Source organism: Pteropus vampyrus, unplaced genomic scaffold (assembly GCF_000151845.1).
Source record: "Pteropus vampyrus isolate Shadow unplaced genomic scaffold, Pvam_2.0 Scaffold133, whole genome shotgun sequence".
Classification (NCBI taxonomy): domain Eukaryota; kingdom Metazoa; phylum Chordata; class Mammalia; order Chiroptera; family Pteropodidae; genus Pteropus; species Pteropus vampyrus.
The window spans coordinates 963,635-980,678 of NW_011888914.1; the positions used below are offsets into that span (position 1 = coordinate 963,635).

Sequence of the window (17,044 nt, forward strand, 5' to 3'; positions counted from 1 at the left end):
CTAAAAAAACAAAACAAAACAAAAACCTGACATACAATTGATGCTCATTGATAACTATTGACTAATTGGATATTGCTATCCCAAAGTTACCACAATCTTCCCCTATAATTCTACATTGACCACTCTGTACTCCTACTCTTATATTCTTCAAAGCCATTCTCAATGCAGCAAACAAAATAAACTTTTTAATAGTGACAGGATATTTAACAGGGACATTTATTGTTGCCTTAGGAAAAACATAATGGCCCAGAGCCAGAGGTTGCAAACTAAATATTAACCAAACATATAACGGGCATTAATATCCAAAGAGAGCACCCAACAACTGAATCTGTTTAGCCAGGGGTTTATGAAATACTGTCAAAACTAAAATCAATTTCTTCACTAGCCTCCCTTCACCAAGTCTCTCAAGTCAAAGTTGTAGGCATAACAGGAATTTCAGTGACTTTTCTCTAATATGGAAAAAGGAAAGAATATGTTTCCAGCATCATGGAGCTAAGTTGGTAAGTATCCCATTCAAGATGCTTTGTCTTGTTTAAGGGGCTTTAGGGAATATAAGTGAAAATGGGAGTTTGGGAGTCTGAGAGGCAGAATGAAAGACTTTAGCAGGAAGTGGATTCATCACGTCTTTGTATACTGAAGTGGAAAGACTCTGCAGAACCTTTAAGAATTTACAACAACATCTCTGAAAAAGCCACCTTTTGAAGTCCTACCTTGGAGAAGGCATTGAGGGCTAGTCAGTGCTGGCCAATGAAGCAGCAAAAACTACTGATGAGGGAAGTAAGATGGACTGTGAAAAGGCTGGAATTATCTAAGAACCATAGAACCAACTCCCCTTGCCTCTGACTCACTCTGTGCATCCAAGGAGCCAGCTGTAGTCCACTCTTAAGAGGGGAGATGCAAGTTAAAAAAAGTTTGAGAACAAAAGATTTAAACTGACCTTGGTTTTTAATACCTGAAAGTAAGTATTTTACACATGATTTTTCTGTTTGGTTTGGTTTACTTTGTTTTATCAAATGACAGAAAAGAAGTTACAAGAGTATGATTGAGGAAGAGAATAAAGAAGTTTCGTGATCAATATGCCAATTAAAAATGATCTGGCTCAAACTGTATTGCTTTCCAGCTTTCCATGGCTTCCTTGTTGTTTTTAGAAAAAGTCAATTTCCTGGCCAGGCTGGCAGCACTGGGTCATCTGGACCCTAGCTACTAAGCTCTCTGTCATCTGGCCAGACTGGCCTTCTTCTGGTTCCCAAATCCCACCACACTCTTTCCATCTCAGGGGGCTTTTGTCACTCTATTCCATTAACTGGGTTGTCCTTTCCTGAATCTTTCTAAGGGTTGTCCCACTAGGATTTAGCTTAAATGTGACCTTCTCAAATGCTTCATGTGACACTTCCCTTCCCAACTTGCACTCTCATCAATTTTCCTTGGTCTGGCTTCCTCTTACATCTCCATTTGTTAGCACAGTATCTGACACACATAGATTCAATAAATAGGCAGCAAATGAAAGACTTGTATAGTTACCACTGTGAAAGAAAAATTATCTGTAACTTCATCTCTCATATAACTTCTTAATAGAATCTACTTTGCAAACCTTTTTCTTGTAAGATTAGCTTTTCTGATAAAATATTTGATTTTCTGATGAAGCTAAATGATACTATGACCTAATAAGAAGTTAATGACTCACTGATCCAGCTGATTCTCAAATAACAGTGATTTTTAAATTATGTTTTTCTTATCTCTAACTTAACTATCACTATCTAACTATACTTTTTCTTATAAAATGTCCCTTCCAAGAAGGAATTTTGAAAAAGGCTTCCATAGGGCTCTCCTCTTGCAAGTTGGAAATAAACTTTGACATTTAAAGATATTTAATTTGTCAAACATTTTTCAAACAGTTGTGAACATCCCATAAATATTCACCTGCTCCATGAGGTCTGATTCTAGTAAAGCCAGGGCTATGCTTGGATGAAAAAAGTCATGGCAAACTTGCCTTCGAGATTGTCTCTTCAATTTTTCTGATACTGAGATCAACAAATGAATGAGGTTGTTGACACTCAACAAACTTGGCTCATTTTCTGAGCCCTTGTTAACCAAAGATTTGTGGCCATTTTAAGGATGTTTGTCCCACTGAATCTGAGGCCAATTCAAATTAACGATTTGGATATATGGTTTTGGTCAAAATATAACCACTCCTTGGAGAATCTACAGACGTGATTTAATATTGGGAGGTCTCCAGCAGGAGAGCCAGGTGCCGTATAATAGGTTTCTTGTCAGTGTTTTATGTCTGAAGTATTCCTGGATCTTTGAGAAATCACATGACTAATTATAGCTGGCCAGTGTTTTATATTCGAGAAATTTCATGATTGTTTTGAAGAGTCCCATGATTGGGATTATATTGTTAAGGAGAAGTGACTTAGTCCTTAGAAAGTCTGGATGGCTGTGTAATTACATTCAGAAATGTTTTAGCTGCAAGATGTTATTTTGTGTTTTGCCTATAGGGTTTTACTCGTGTATGTATTTATGTCTGTTTTTGCAATTATCTTTAGCTAATTGTATAATTGCTTCAGCAGTTTTCTGTATGTCTGCTTGTGTCTGTAGGCAGTTATTTGGAGTCCTTTGCTTTGATGGTCAGTGAGATTCTTTGGGCAGTCTTATGTTTAAAAGTTATGTCCCCACCTACTCAATTACATAGAGAACCAGAATGAGAGGTTCTAAAGATCTTTAGACTTTCTTTTCATATTCACTCTAACAATGATTAGCTAACCATTTCCTTTTATGTAAAATTCCCTTACCAAAAAACATATTTATATTGGCTTATTCAGCCTTTTCTTCCTGTAGCCATCTTGAAATAAAATGTTTACACATGCCATAGATTCTTCCATGTACCTAAAAAGAGTTGTTGTTAGACACTTGTTTTTGTTCTGTGTTGTTTTCATTTGTTTGCCTGCTTATTTTTGTATTGAAATAAGCTATTTACAACTCTGTCTTCTCAAATGGAGTATAAATTTTTCAGTCATAGGCTGTAGATTATTCATCATTTATCCCTGGCACACAGTAGGTACTCAGTAAATACTTATCAAATAATTAGCTCTACCTTTTTCACAATTGTATCCAGTGCTTAGTACAAAGCTTACAATATGGTCAGCAATTAGTTTTGAATGAAAGATCTAAAATGAATTCTAGTACAATCTACCCATATAAATGTCTTTGCTGACACATTACTATGAGCTGGAGACAGTTTCTTGCACCACCCTCCTTCACTTTCTCCTCTGACTATAATCAGCCACAAATGTGCTTTCAGCAAGCTTTATCCTGGGGTCCTAATGTTCATGGTAGTTTTGATATTAGCTTCTAGTTCCTTCAGTTTGTAGAATTTCTAAACTACCCTGTTTCCTTTTTGGATTTGACCTGTAGCTCAGCTCTTGGTTCTGTTCACCTGTCTGGCTTTGCTGCCATAGGTGTTTCCCCACCAAACCCTAGCAATTTAAACTTAGAGTCTGAGACGCCACTGCCCATATACAGATAATAGCTCTAGAGAGTAAGTACTTGAGGATGAAAAAAGCAGACTGGGTGACCAGCAGATGACACATACTCCAAGAAAATTTTCCATGCAATGGCAAGATTATGACAAAACATTGCATTTTTTTATGAAGACAAATGGTTTTAAAAAATCCATAATTAAACAATATCAAGCAGTTTTTAGTGCCCTATAAAGTTGTTTGCATTTGCCTTTAAAATAAACTATCTTTACACCATAATCACTTGAACCAACCACAAAGGCCTTTATTTATAAAAATGTGATATAATATTTTTTAGAAAAGAAAAAAGTTTTTGGCTGTGGCTTCAAGGAGATAAAATCCTCTTTATAATACAGTAAAGCTTTTTTTTTTTTCATTAGGGGAAGAGTTGCAGTTCTGAAAATCATGTCTTCCTTAGTAAAATTTTTATATTTTCTAAATAGATCTATAGATTCCACAGTCTCTAAAAATCATTTTTTTCATAAGTATATATGTATGATTGTTTCTTTGCTTCACATTGTAACAAAACTACTAGAAAATGGCATTTATACTTGCTGTATTTAGTTTATCTCCTCTTATTTTTTTTCTTAAAGTATTTCCACTACTCTATCAAAACTGCTCTTGTCAAGGTCAACAAAGACCTTGTAGCTAAACTCAAAGGAAATTTGTAATTACACAATTTACTCATCTCTCAGCAGCACTGACACAATTTATCGTTCTCTAATCCTTGATAAACTTCATTCTCTCGACTTCAGGATATCATTATTTCTGCTGGTTTTATTCCTACAGCCCTGGTCACTCTTCCATCTCCTTTTCTAGTACCCATTTCTCTTAAACCTTTAATGTTTAAAGGTTCCACAATTCTCTTTGTTTATATATATATAAAATATGTAATATATATTTCTCGGATGTCAGCAGTTATGACTACATTTAATTATATTCTATTATATCAATTTTATAGTGTGTAGTAGCAAAACATTTATAAAAATGTTTATGAAAAGGAAAGTGCATATTTGCATTTGGCAAGATATAACTGTCTTCCAGAGTTTTTGTAACTTATTCATTATAAAATTGCATAAATGGACCAGAGATATCTTAAAGTTGATAGCAATACTTTTCTAAAGAAGACCGAATAAATCGAAATAAATATGCTGTAAGCAATCCTTAGGATTCTGCATAATCCCTTGATATGGAGCACTTAGACTGGTTTGCAGTTTATTGATAGTAGATGTTGATGTGAATATTTCTGGACCCATGTGAGTAACCCTCTCTTTTTTACTGGACTTTCTTACATAAGACTCTGTTTCCAAGTATGTCTTTAAAAAGGTTAACAGCCACGGTGTAGAAATAGAGCAATGCAAATGCACAGAAAGTCTGAATTTAACATCTTTTAAGAACCTGATGACATATTAATACTATCCCTTAAATTAATTTCAAAATATACAAGTTAATTTTACATTAAACTTGACTAAAATAGGCGTAATTATTTTTACGGATTTGATTGACTTCTAAGCCTTCTTTTCCTCTCCAAATTGGTAAACCCGTTCATATATTTCGACTGACAACTGTTTTAAATGCCCCTTGAATAAGATCAGGTTGGTTTACCGAAAGAGACTCAGGTGAAGTCTGTGGAATTTAAACAATTACTTTGAACTCTAGATTGTCACATCCATACAAAATATTTGTTTTTCCATTTAGTGTTAAACAATTTCTTCCTAATATTTTGCAATAATGGATTTAAACATGTAAATATATAAATTCTTTGGGCATGATATTTGTAAAATAATTAGGAAAAGTAGTCAATAAGCATACAATGAATAATCAATAAAGTTAGCTTATTATTTTTTAAGTCATAATTTGGATTTTAAAAACTTGGACTTGGTATAATTCACTTATTTTCAAGTTCACATGAATTTATGTTCTGTTTCTGTTTATTATCATTTTTATGAGTGACTACTTCTAATTTTCACTTTCACTAATTCAATTTCATTTAAACATTTACAGCCTGCACTGCAATATTTTAACTTTTATGTGAATAAATACATTTTTTAATCAGATACACACATTTAAAGGACCACAAAATATCTTCCCAATGGATTTTCTGCATTGTGCTCATGTAATCTGTGCCTTTCAGAAAAATTTTTTGGGAAGCTATAGAAAATGGATCTGAGAAACTAATGAAACAGAGGAGGAGAACAATTAAATCATGTGCATTATTTATTATTTTATGTTTATGTTTAATATTGCAAATATGCACTGATGGGGCAATTTCTGAGTTCATTTGCAAAAATTAAATGAGAATGATGTCAAACATAGATAGTGTACAACTATCATAAATAGAAGAGACAATTTTTATTCTTCCTTCAATTGGAAAAAATTGGTACTAAAAGAAGCAATTAGAAATACTCCCAATCTCTTGGAAACAAAGAAAAGAATTCATCTTTCCCTTTGAAGCATGAAGATACTTTATATGTAATTTATATAAGGTAGAGTGCATTTGCATATAATTTAAATATATTTTATTCTTAAATTCTCAATGTTCCATATTAAAAATAGGTTGCTCTTTTTGATATAATCATATTATTTTTATGGCATCTAGGTTGTATGAGGGAACATAGTAGACTTCAATGTGTAAGAAAAATGCTATGAGAACTAAGAATTAGGATCTGAAAGCTGTAGTTAAGCGATGTTCTAAGTTAGACAAGTGGAATCAGCTTGTAGGCAGGCCATAAGTTGTAATATATTTCAGTGTTTGGAAAAAAAACAAGATTGCTACTAAACTGGGAGCAGAATTATTTGGAAAGCGTCCTTGAATAATTGATAACAGTTGAGCTGCTTTGATATGATCCATCTCCTGTGATCAGCCTTCTCATAGTCTTTATGGATTCTTTCTTAATTTTTTAAGCCTATTTTCCCACACAGTAACACCACTTCAGTTTCTCTCTAGGTCCCACCATCTTTGAAGCATCAAAAATTCTTGTTCAGTTAGAATGCTTTTGGTTATAAGAAATACAATGCCCAACTAAAATGGCTTAAAGAATGAGAATGTTGCAATAAGCCAGGAGGTGGACATTTAAGGTGGACAATATACCCCAGTTTTAAAATGGTAAAGGAGCACATGAAAAGATACTCAACATCATTAGTCAATAGGTAAATGCAAATCAAAATCATAATGAGACGCCACTTCAAATCCCCTAAAATGGCTATGATCAAATAGATAATAAAAAGTGTTGGTGAGGATGTGGAGAAACTGGAACATACATACATACGTACATAGCTAGGTGTTGGGGAGACTATGTAAACTGGGATAGCTGCTTTGGAAAACAGTCTGGTAGTTCTTTAAAACATTAAATGTAGAATTGACATAAGATCTGCCTCCTACTTCCCAATTCAGAGGACAAAGAAAGTCAAAGAAGGAGGCAGACCATGCAAGTGGTAGGTGATAGTTTTAAAAAGCAAGAGAACTTACACGGGAGGCTGGTCTTGGGCTGCGCCAAGATCAGATCACTGCACCAGAATCTTAAAAGTTTATGTAGAGGCCTTAATGCATTCAGTCCTGTATATCATCCAGATGGTCTCAATAACACTATTTTCTCAAGGTTCTGTCCTTGAAATGGCTCCTAGTGCTGAATGGTAGGCAGAATGTACATTCCAAAGACAAGGAAGGGAGTAAAGAGCCTTCCATTGCCCCGTGTCCTGCTCTGGGGTCAACTGGTGATCAGGCTTCTCCATGACCTCTTCTAATAACATACTCTTGCATTAGTGGACAAAACAAGAAAAAAGGCTCTGCCTCCATAGAACGCAGCCTAGTGGAGAAAGGGGAGCCCCGATAACGTCTTTGCATCCTCTGTACCAGGCACTATGCTAAGCACTGTTCTTGCATTTTCACATTAAACAGTTAGCACAACACTATGAAATAGTTACTACCTTCATTTGCAGGAAAGTGTGAAGACACTGAATAACTAATTACAACTCAAACGATGAGTCAGTCAGAACTCAGACCCAATTAGCCTCTTTGTAAGCCCCATACAATGTGCACACGTGGGTGCCGCAGTCTCCTCGAAGCACCTTCACAGACACTAACGCACAGAAAATTTTCTCAAGGCCATCCTCCCATGTTCCATCATTTCTCCACAGATTCTTGAGGGACTATTTTTTATTTTTTATTTTATTTTGTTATTAGTTTCTAGTATACAGTACATTGGTTAGACATGTATATAGTTTATAAAATGATCCCACTAATTGCTCTTTCTTTCCTCTGGCTCTCCACCTAGCCATTAAATTAATGCTAACTTCATTCTCTATGTCGTGTGACTATTTTTATATGAAAAGTATTCATAGTCCATTGACATGGTAAATCAAGTCCATATCCCATCTTTCTGGGTGTTTCTAAAGGGCTAGATAATCACAAGATTTTGTTTGTTTGTTTTTACAAGGCTGTAAATGCATGATGGTTGCAAACAATCATTTAGTGGAACAATTCTGCGTTATTATTGACTATTCTGAACATCTCTTTTAAAAAAGATTTGACAAAGATTAGGAAAGCTTCTTTAGACCAGCTTTCTTGGCTTTAGATCGGACTTCAAACATCCTTTCGGATGTAAGAGCTCCTCAGTACTTACTGTGGATAACTCATTTTAATAATGACTGTAACTGGTGTAAGCAGGTTAATTGGAAAATTCTAACAGTGTAAAAAGATTTTGAATGTCCTAATTCTTGTGGAGTACAAATTACATTGGATTCTGTAAGGGCAGAAGTGCTGACTGATTGGTTATATTTATTTATTTATGTATTTATTTACTTTTATAAGCTCTGACCAGAAAAATCATTAGTGTATTAAGCAGGGTGTGAAAATGCTGCATATAACAAAGCTACAACTGAAACTGGCTTTTAAGATTCAGATTGGCTCAAGTGACTGCAGAACCCAAGTTAGTTTGGCTTCAGCTGACTTGATCTAGGGCTTAATTAACGTCCCTGAGAACTAGTGTGTCCATCTCCCTATCTGTTTCTTTCTTCCTCTTTCACCTACTCAGTTTGAGTACTCTACTTAGCTCTCAGGCAGTTGCAAGATGAATTCTATAGCTCCTGTTGCTACTGTTCTTTAGGATGCAATTTCGTGAAGAGAGAGTAAGGTTCCAGAACCACCAGTAAAAGTCCCCTTTAATTTCATTGGTAAGGAAACACATGAGTAACATGCCTATTCCTATTGAATTAATATATGGTGTATTCTGATTGTTTAGGCATGAATAATCAGGGATAAGGTCAACTCAATCTGAAACATATGGGATAAGAATGGGGATGGAATTAACCCTCCAAGAGAAACCTACTAAAGTAACAAGAGAAGACTGGATGGTATGCGACACAGAGTTATTCACAGAGTCCACAATTTTTATTGTCTCTCTCATACATGCACATGCACACACACTCATATGCCCTTATCTACAAAGCACACACACACACAAACTTCCTATAAACACACATAAAAATGTTCACACCCCTAAAAAGTACTTGCTAAGTCCCTAATCTAACAACTGGGAGGCACACTGCATTCCTGCGTATGACTCCAAATGCCAAAGACTTCAACAGGCAATGTAGTCTTTGTAGGTACCCCAACAAACCCAATAAACATTGTAGGAAGAGAAGAGTTAAATATGGTAAAATGAGAAATAAATGAGAAGGAACACTCTCTTGGCAGTGGACTTAGTTTCTTAAACAGTCAGTCCTGGGTATAATTTCTGAGAGAACCTACCACTTCTCTCAGGTTGCACAGCCACACTGTTGATGGGAGTTCAGCAGGATGTCTTTTCTGGAAAATGCATTCCTTTAGAGACCCAGTTCACTTTACCATCGATTTGAGTACTCGGATATTTCATAATATCATTATTGCCAAACATGAAGTTTTTCTCACACTACATCTTCTTTAAAAGGTAGTCTGGTTCCAATTACTTCTCATATTTTGAACATCAGAGACCATTAAGGAAAGTTAAAGACTGTCAAGCTTTAAAATATAGAAAACTTTAGAAATATTTAGTTCCCAGAAAGCAGCTTGGCCTCAGTACTTTGCTGATCCCAAAGCCTTCATTCACATGCTGTCAATATTAGCCTCAGCCTTAGGACAGTTTGGGGGAAAAGTATATATATATATATATATGCACACACACACACACATATACACACATATGTATGTATACACACACACACATATATGTGCATATATATGTGTATATATATGCATATCTGTGTGTGTGTGTATACACACACACACACATATACACACATATGTATGTATACACACACACACACATATATGTGCATACACATATAAATATATGTATGCACATATATACTTGGGTGGGAAGAAACTACTAATCTATTCCTTTCTTTACTTTGCATTCCCATTTCATCTCATCAGCAAGAGCAATTATTCGCTTTACCTGACAGAGAGAGCCAATCAAGAGGTTCTTGAAAGAAATCGGTTAGAATGAGAACAATTTTTAAATAAAGGGCCAGATAGTAAATATTTTAGGCTTTTCTAGCTACATAACTATCTCTTATTTTTCTTGATTTTATTTAACACTTTTAAAATGTAAAAAACCTTAGTTAGCTGTGGGCAGTACACGAACAGGCCTAGGACCAAATCTGATGTATGAGTTGTTGGTCCTGTCCTGGCTAGTGAATGAGGCTTCTACCAGGACCTGATCCTATTCCAGCTATGGATACCAACTCCCACTAGGATAGAGAGTTCTTCTCTTCCAACACAAATTAGTAGATTTGTACCCATCTCAGATTACAAAACAGACAGAAGGGGCCTATTTTACCAAAGTTGTATTATAATTCCTCTTTGATTTGAAATGAGACAGTTTAAGTCTAGGCCAACTTTTTTTTCATGTAATGTTACTGAAGGTGGTTATAGGTACTCAACACATCCCAACATCTTGAATGTCTCCTACAAAATCATCTAATGCTGAAGCACTGAGATTTTTCAGAGTTCAGAAAGAAAACACTCAAGTGGAATAAAGATTATCTTTGTGGGCTTAAACCCACTGCTTTACTTCACTTCTTCAATTGCTGGTTCTGAATTGTACTCTCCTGCAATTTGCAAATTGTAAACCTCAGTACAAATAAAGTTCTCTCTTCCTGGACTTTTTCTATACTACCTTAGTATATTTCCAAGGTTTGATTCACAATGTCTGGATAGCACCCAGGGGACAATACCAGGACAGTCTATGAGGCCTGTTGACATCCAAAATTCTCAAGAGTGAAGATTTAGAAGGAGGTCTCTTAGTTCCAGGTCTCTTGGTTTAATGTGTGTATGGGTTCTCTCGTTTAGGTCTATCTTTCACTGTGTCTTCATTAATGTTATTTATTTAGTTAATTCTCGTTTGTTCATTTTTAGTAGTTCTAAATTCATTATTTAGATTCAATACAATTGTATGACCATAACCTTATCACTCAAAGCAAGTCATTTATGAGAGTGAAACTACATATATAACCATTACTGCCCTTGGCAAAACAAACCTTACTTAGAATTTGGCAAGCAATAGCCCTTCTATCAACCCACAAATTTTTATTAATACAGAATAGTATTTATCTTACTTTTTATAATGAGGTCTGTTTGAATAAGAAGACACCTCTTTTATTCTTTAGTGACAAGAGATGAATATTGAAATGACCATGCTAATAAGTACTGTATTATGTTTTTGCTCCTTAGTCTCTGTTTTTACTAAAGGAACAGCCAATACCTCTAGATTTTCTTATCTATCTATCTATCTATCTATCTATCTATCTATCTATCTATCTATCTATCTATCATCTATTTATCTATCATCTGTCATCATATTAATAAACCACAGATTTACTGAATTATTAATGGATTAAAAGATGAATTATTCAAAAATGGTGTATGAAAAACTGAATAACTGTTTTTGAAAGACTTTAAAATTGTTCAAAATATGATTCAAAGAATGATGGATAAATGTTAATTATGAAAATCTTAAAATATATTCTGGAATTACAAATAAATATTTAACTAATATTCCCTAGAGGTGGGAAATATAAGAAACAAAATAAATACTATACAAAATGAGAATTATGGCTCCTCTTTTATTCCTGACAAACAATACTTCCCTCCAAATGCAGGAAATGAACTAAGTAAAATGCTACATACAATCTTGCCATATTGCCAACGTGGAAAAGGGACATGTATTGCACATTAAGAGACAGTAAGGAAATGTTTCCTCTCTTACCATTAGTTTAGAAGTGTTAATTATAAACATTTTCTGTTCTGGAAAAATTAACCAATTGAAAAACAACTGATAACTTAAATAGAATATTTGAGCCAACTATGACAAAGAGATAGATGATTAATTGTAATGTGAGCCAAACACTAGAAAAAAAACACTAACATTCATGGTCAAAGGACATGAATGAACAATGAGCAGAAAAAAAAAATCTAAGTGGCCTATGCATAGCTGAATAAATGTCCTTTTTTGAAAATTAAAATATGTTATTTTTTTAGTCAGTTGGGGGTGGACATTTGCTTTCATAAAATGCCGATAAGGATATCAATCAGCATAATCTTTCCAAAAAGCGAATTGCCATCATCTATTAGGATGTTAACATGTTTTTTGTTTTTTTTTTTCCTTCCTCAGGGGTTTACCTCTAGGAACTAATCATAAGGATTGAGATAATTTTTAAAAATATTTTTATTTTCTAAATGTTATGTTTTATAATTAGAAGGGCACAAAAATGTTACATTAAAACTTTATAGCAAATATCAACCTCTACTGGAACTGAAGTCTCTCAGAAAAATTAAGCAATCAATCTAAAAAATAAACTTTATTTTATTATTCTTCATTATTTTTTATACGTCATCTTTTTATTTCTATTTTAATAGATACATTTTTAGTAAGTAAATCTTAAGTATAAAGCACGATGAATTTTTTAAAATTTTATTTTATAAGTTTCAAGTATACAGTATATTGCTCTTTCTCTCCTCTGGCTCTCCACCTAGTCAATACATTAATGCTAACTGCATCCCCTACGCTGTGCTCCCCATCTCTGTGACCATCTATCAACTACTGATTTGTACTTCTTTAACCCTCACCCCATTCTCCCAGCTCCCCAACACCCCTCCCCTCAGGCTGTCACCAGATTCTTTATTTCTTTTTATTGCCTTTACATTATATATTTTACAAAATACATCTAGACATACAAATGCAAGTAACTGTAGACACACACCTATTGTGAAATCTTGTCTATACAGTAGTTTTGGGAAGTGAGTCAGCTCTTCCACACATGTGATATTTAGCTGAGCTTCTGATTGGTGGAGAGCAATTCTATACTTTTGAAGTGTTGTTTATAAAAATACCCTCTAGTGCAAATAATGCTAAGAACAAGGAAGTACAAAAGTAATGTCTGACTGGACAAAATAGATGACATAATTATCAGACATTAATAGCTAAAACTATTCATAAAAGACTTGTAATAAAAGATATTTAATATATGTCTTATTCTATTATTGATAGCTACTATTTATTGAAAATCTATCTCATGCTAGGAACTTAGTATACACTAAGTCTAGTCACAAAAGAGCTGAAATAGGTTGTTACAATGCTACTTTTATTTTAAAAAAGGATATTGAGTCCAAGCAATTTTTAAGAAAAGTGACCTAAATTATAAAATTATGAAATAGTGAAGCCAAGATGATAGCACAACTCCCTTTATTATGAAGACAAGGATCTTCCTTCGAATTATTTTCTGTAGGTCCCTAGAATTATTTTCTGTAGGTCCCTTTAATGTGAACCTATTGGGTGGCTCTCTGCACCCCATTTCCAGTCCACCCAATCCCTTCCCCACCCTTCTCACACACATACTTCAATAGGAGTAGCTCTCTTTTTTCTGCCTTATATACGGAGTTCTTGGTAAGATTCAGATTGAAAACAATTGAGAATATCAACAGACAAAAAGCAATGCACTCCACCAAATTGTACCTTTCTGTTCTCCTTCCTCCCTCTCTTCTTCCTTCCCTCTCCCACTGCCCCACTTTCTTCCTTGCTCCTTTTTTCCACATTCCTTCATGACCTCATAAAAGCTCCTTAAAGCCAAAACAAAGAATTATACAAATGTATAAAAATAAAATCAGTAAACATTTATCATGTAAGGGAAATGGAGAAAAATATTTATTACTGAATTCTACTTGTTTCTAATACCCAGAGTTCAGTTAAATTGTCTATCTCAACAGTAGCTTTGCAGCCAGTTTTCTGTAAGAAGTTATTTATTTATCTGGTCTAGGAGCAATGGTTGAAGATTGTAGCTTTATTAAATGTCATTGAGGTCAATGCAAGATTCGTGCACTGATGGAAAATATGTCTCCCAAAAGTCTTGCCAAAATGACAATTTTGAGTGCAATTAGAGAAGCTTACTGGAGCTGCAATTGGATTTCGGGTTCAAATTCATATATGAAAGTGGATGTACTTAAATTGTCTATGACATAGAACAGAGGTTCTCAACCCTGGGAGGTGTATCAGAAATTACCTGTGAAACTTAAAAAAACACACAGGCATGAGATTCACCCATACTCACTGAATCAGAATCTCCAGGAATTACCTTTGTATTTCTAATTTTCAAAAAAGCTTTGCAGGTACTATGACACATAGGATTGAGAGCAATTTAAATATGAAATCACTGAAAGTGGCATACATTTCAACATTATAAGTACATGTATATATGCATTCATACATGCATATACTTAATGTTTATATTCCAGTTCTATAGCTAATATATTAATTTAGCAGTCCCTTAGGAAAGCTCTGTCTTTCAATTGGCTTTTACTTTGTTCTTAATAGCTTAGATTTAATTTCAACCCAAGCTAAAATTTAAAATTGACAAGGTCAGGGATAATTATAATGAGACAGATTCTCACTGAGATGTTAATGTATTGAACTGAACTCCCTTTAATATTAATGGAAGCTCAATGGGGAGACGACAATGATAAGTATGTAATATGAGTTTTCTTCCTAAAATGTAAATGTAAAAAAATATAAAAGTTTTCTATTTGTTTGCCAAAGAAGTAAAAGTACTTCTTTCATCATTCCGATTATTATTTTAGAGAATTAACTAAAATTCTGTAATGGTAAACATTTGTTTCTTGTGTTTAACAGTTCTTTTAGTCCATCACCTTAAAATTAATATGCAGGAATACATTATTATAGATACAAACTAAAGAGATGTTGAATGATTAAATATATCTTCATGAACCAGCATAATAGGAATCTACAAAAGGGTAAAGCTCTATTAATTTGATAGTTAAATTTACTCCGTACAAAACGAAAGCTTCCTTTCTAAAACTTGAAAATTAAGACTCTGTTTTTAGTAATGCAATTTATAAGGAAGGTTGCAGATATTTGGGGGATATATAATTACTAATTAAACAAAAAATTTTTGGATCTCGCTTTTTCATCTTATTATGTTATGTTATATTATATATTATATTATATTATATTTATTAATTATATTATATTACATTAATTATATTTATTATATTATATTTCATTAATTCCCACATGATAATATAAATTCCATTTTATAGTTCAGAAAATGGGTCTCTTTTTGTTTCTACATTTAACTCACAGAAAAGTTAGGCAGAAAGGTATCATTAACTCCACTTTATAGTTTAAGAAACCAAGTAGCCTTCAGATACAGGCCAAAGTCTTCCAGCTAAAAAGTGTTAATGTCAAGACTGAAACAGAGATCTTCTGACTCCAAGTCCATAAAACAAAAGGCCAACATATAAAAACAAATCAATAAAATTTTATTTTGTATTTATTGGAAACATTTTGAAGAGATATGAATGAATCATAACATAAATTAATTATGGGACTACTTCTGAATTTTGTTTTCTAAGTGTTTTTTCCTGTTTTCCTAAATAACTTTGAGTTGGCTAACAGTAAGTTGACTTATACAATTATATAAAAGGTTACACAAGTAATCTAATTTCCTAATGATATATTTATCAACTTGTTCTTACCCTCTTCTCATGACTAGTACTTGTACATTAAGTAGTTAGCACAGTGTCTAATACAGGAAAGCACTCAAAAGTTGGCCATTTGAGGTATGCATGACCTATCATTAAGTATATTTATGAATGTAAATCAACTACCAATCATCTAAAAAAAAGTATCACAATTTGTTTGCATACTATACTACTGTATATTAGTAGAGCTTAGTATTACACGTAATATGCAAGTAAGTAGGATGTAAGTATATACCTGACAAAACTTGAATGCAAACAAGTTGAAAGGTGTCACCATGACTATTTCATAGTTATCATCATATCCATCAGCGAAAACGGTAATAGGAAGAGAGCCTCTTCCTCTCTAATCTCACCTAATATACTCAACTATCATTCTCCCTACCTTTTCCATAAAGTCTGTAATATCCACTTAGAAATTTCGATGACTTTTTAACAGTTAATTTTTAAGTGATTCTCTCTTAATAAAAATAAACAAATTAATAATAATTTCTAAATTATTATTTAGAAATAAAAATAAACAACAAATTAATGATAATTTCCAAAATTAAGATTTATACATCTCATGAAAATTCTACATTTACAAAATAATGTATGTTTATGATTAACAGGCTGAGATAGGAGTTGGGGGTAATAAATGAGAATGGGATTATTTCTACACTGAAATCTAAATATGAAGAGAGAAAGGCTAAGGCAAAAAACTTGATAATGCTTAACATTAATTATATAAAGTTCAATCTACTTAAATGTGAGCTTTAATTCTGCAGTTTTGTAAAAAAATCTGGCATTTATTTCTTTGTAACATACAGAATTTTAGTATACTGCTAAAACTGAAATTTAGTTTTTTATATAATATTCTCAATTATAAAATTCATTATGCCTCAGGCATAAAATTAGAGACTACCATATATTGTCACGAAGTACACTCAGTGGGTAGGAGGGACCATGAAGCCACCTATCACAAAAGAACACACACATACAAGATCCAACAACACTTATCATTGTGTCACTTCTCACATATAAATAGAAAACAGAGTGCGAGCTAGAAGGAAATTACATTATTTCATACACAAATATTTACTTCACTCAAATATCAGCTTATATGAATAAATCAAGAAAAGGAGAAAAATAAAATATTGAAAGTCACACATCAGTCAATAGCCATGACACCCTGAACAAGCCCAATCTCGTCTGATCTCGGAAGCTAAGCAGAGTCAGGCCTGGTTAGTACTTGGATGGGAGACCACCTAGGAAGACCAGGTGCTGTAGGCATAAAAAATAAAAAATAAGGGATTGTAAACTGAAAAGGTCCTTGCAATCTGTGAGGTCGACCAAGGGTTGCCTCGCCTAAAAAAGATAATAATGATAAAAAAGTCACACACCAATTCTACAATTTTTAAGATCAGACATCTTAGTAGTTTGAACTAACGGAAAAAAAAATCTGTTGTGAATTGTGATAACTACAATCACCACATATTAAATAGTCAGTAGTGAG

At 33.5% G+C, this 17,044-nt stretch overlaps 1 pseudogene; it reads left to right on the forward strand.

The window, feature by feature from the left end:
- Positions 1–16,702: 16,702 nt before the first annotated feature.
- LOC111744359 lies at positions 16,703–16,821 on the forward strand (annotated as a pseudogene).
- The last annotated feature ends 223 nt before the right edge of the window (positions 16,822–17,044 follow it).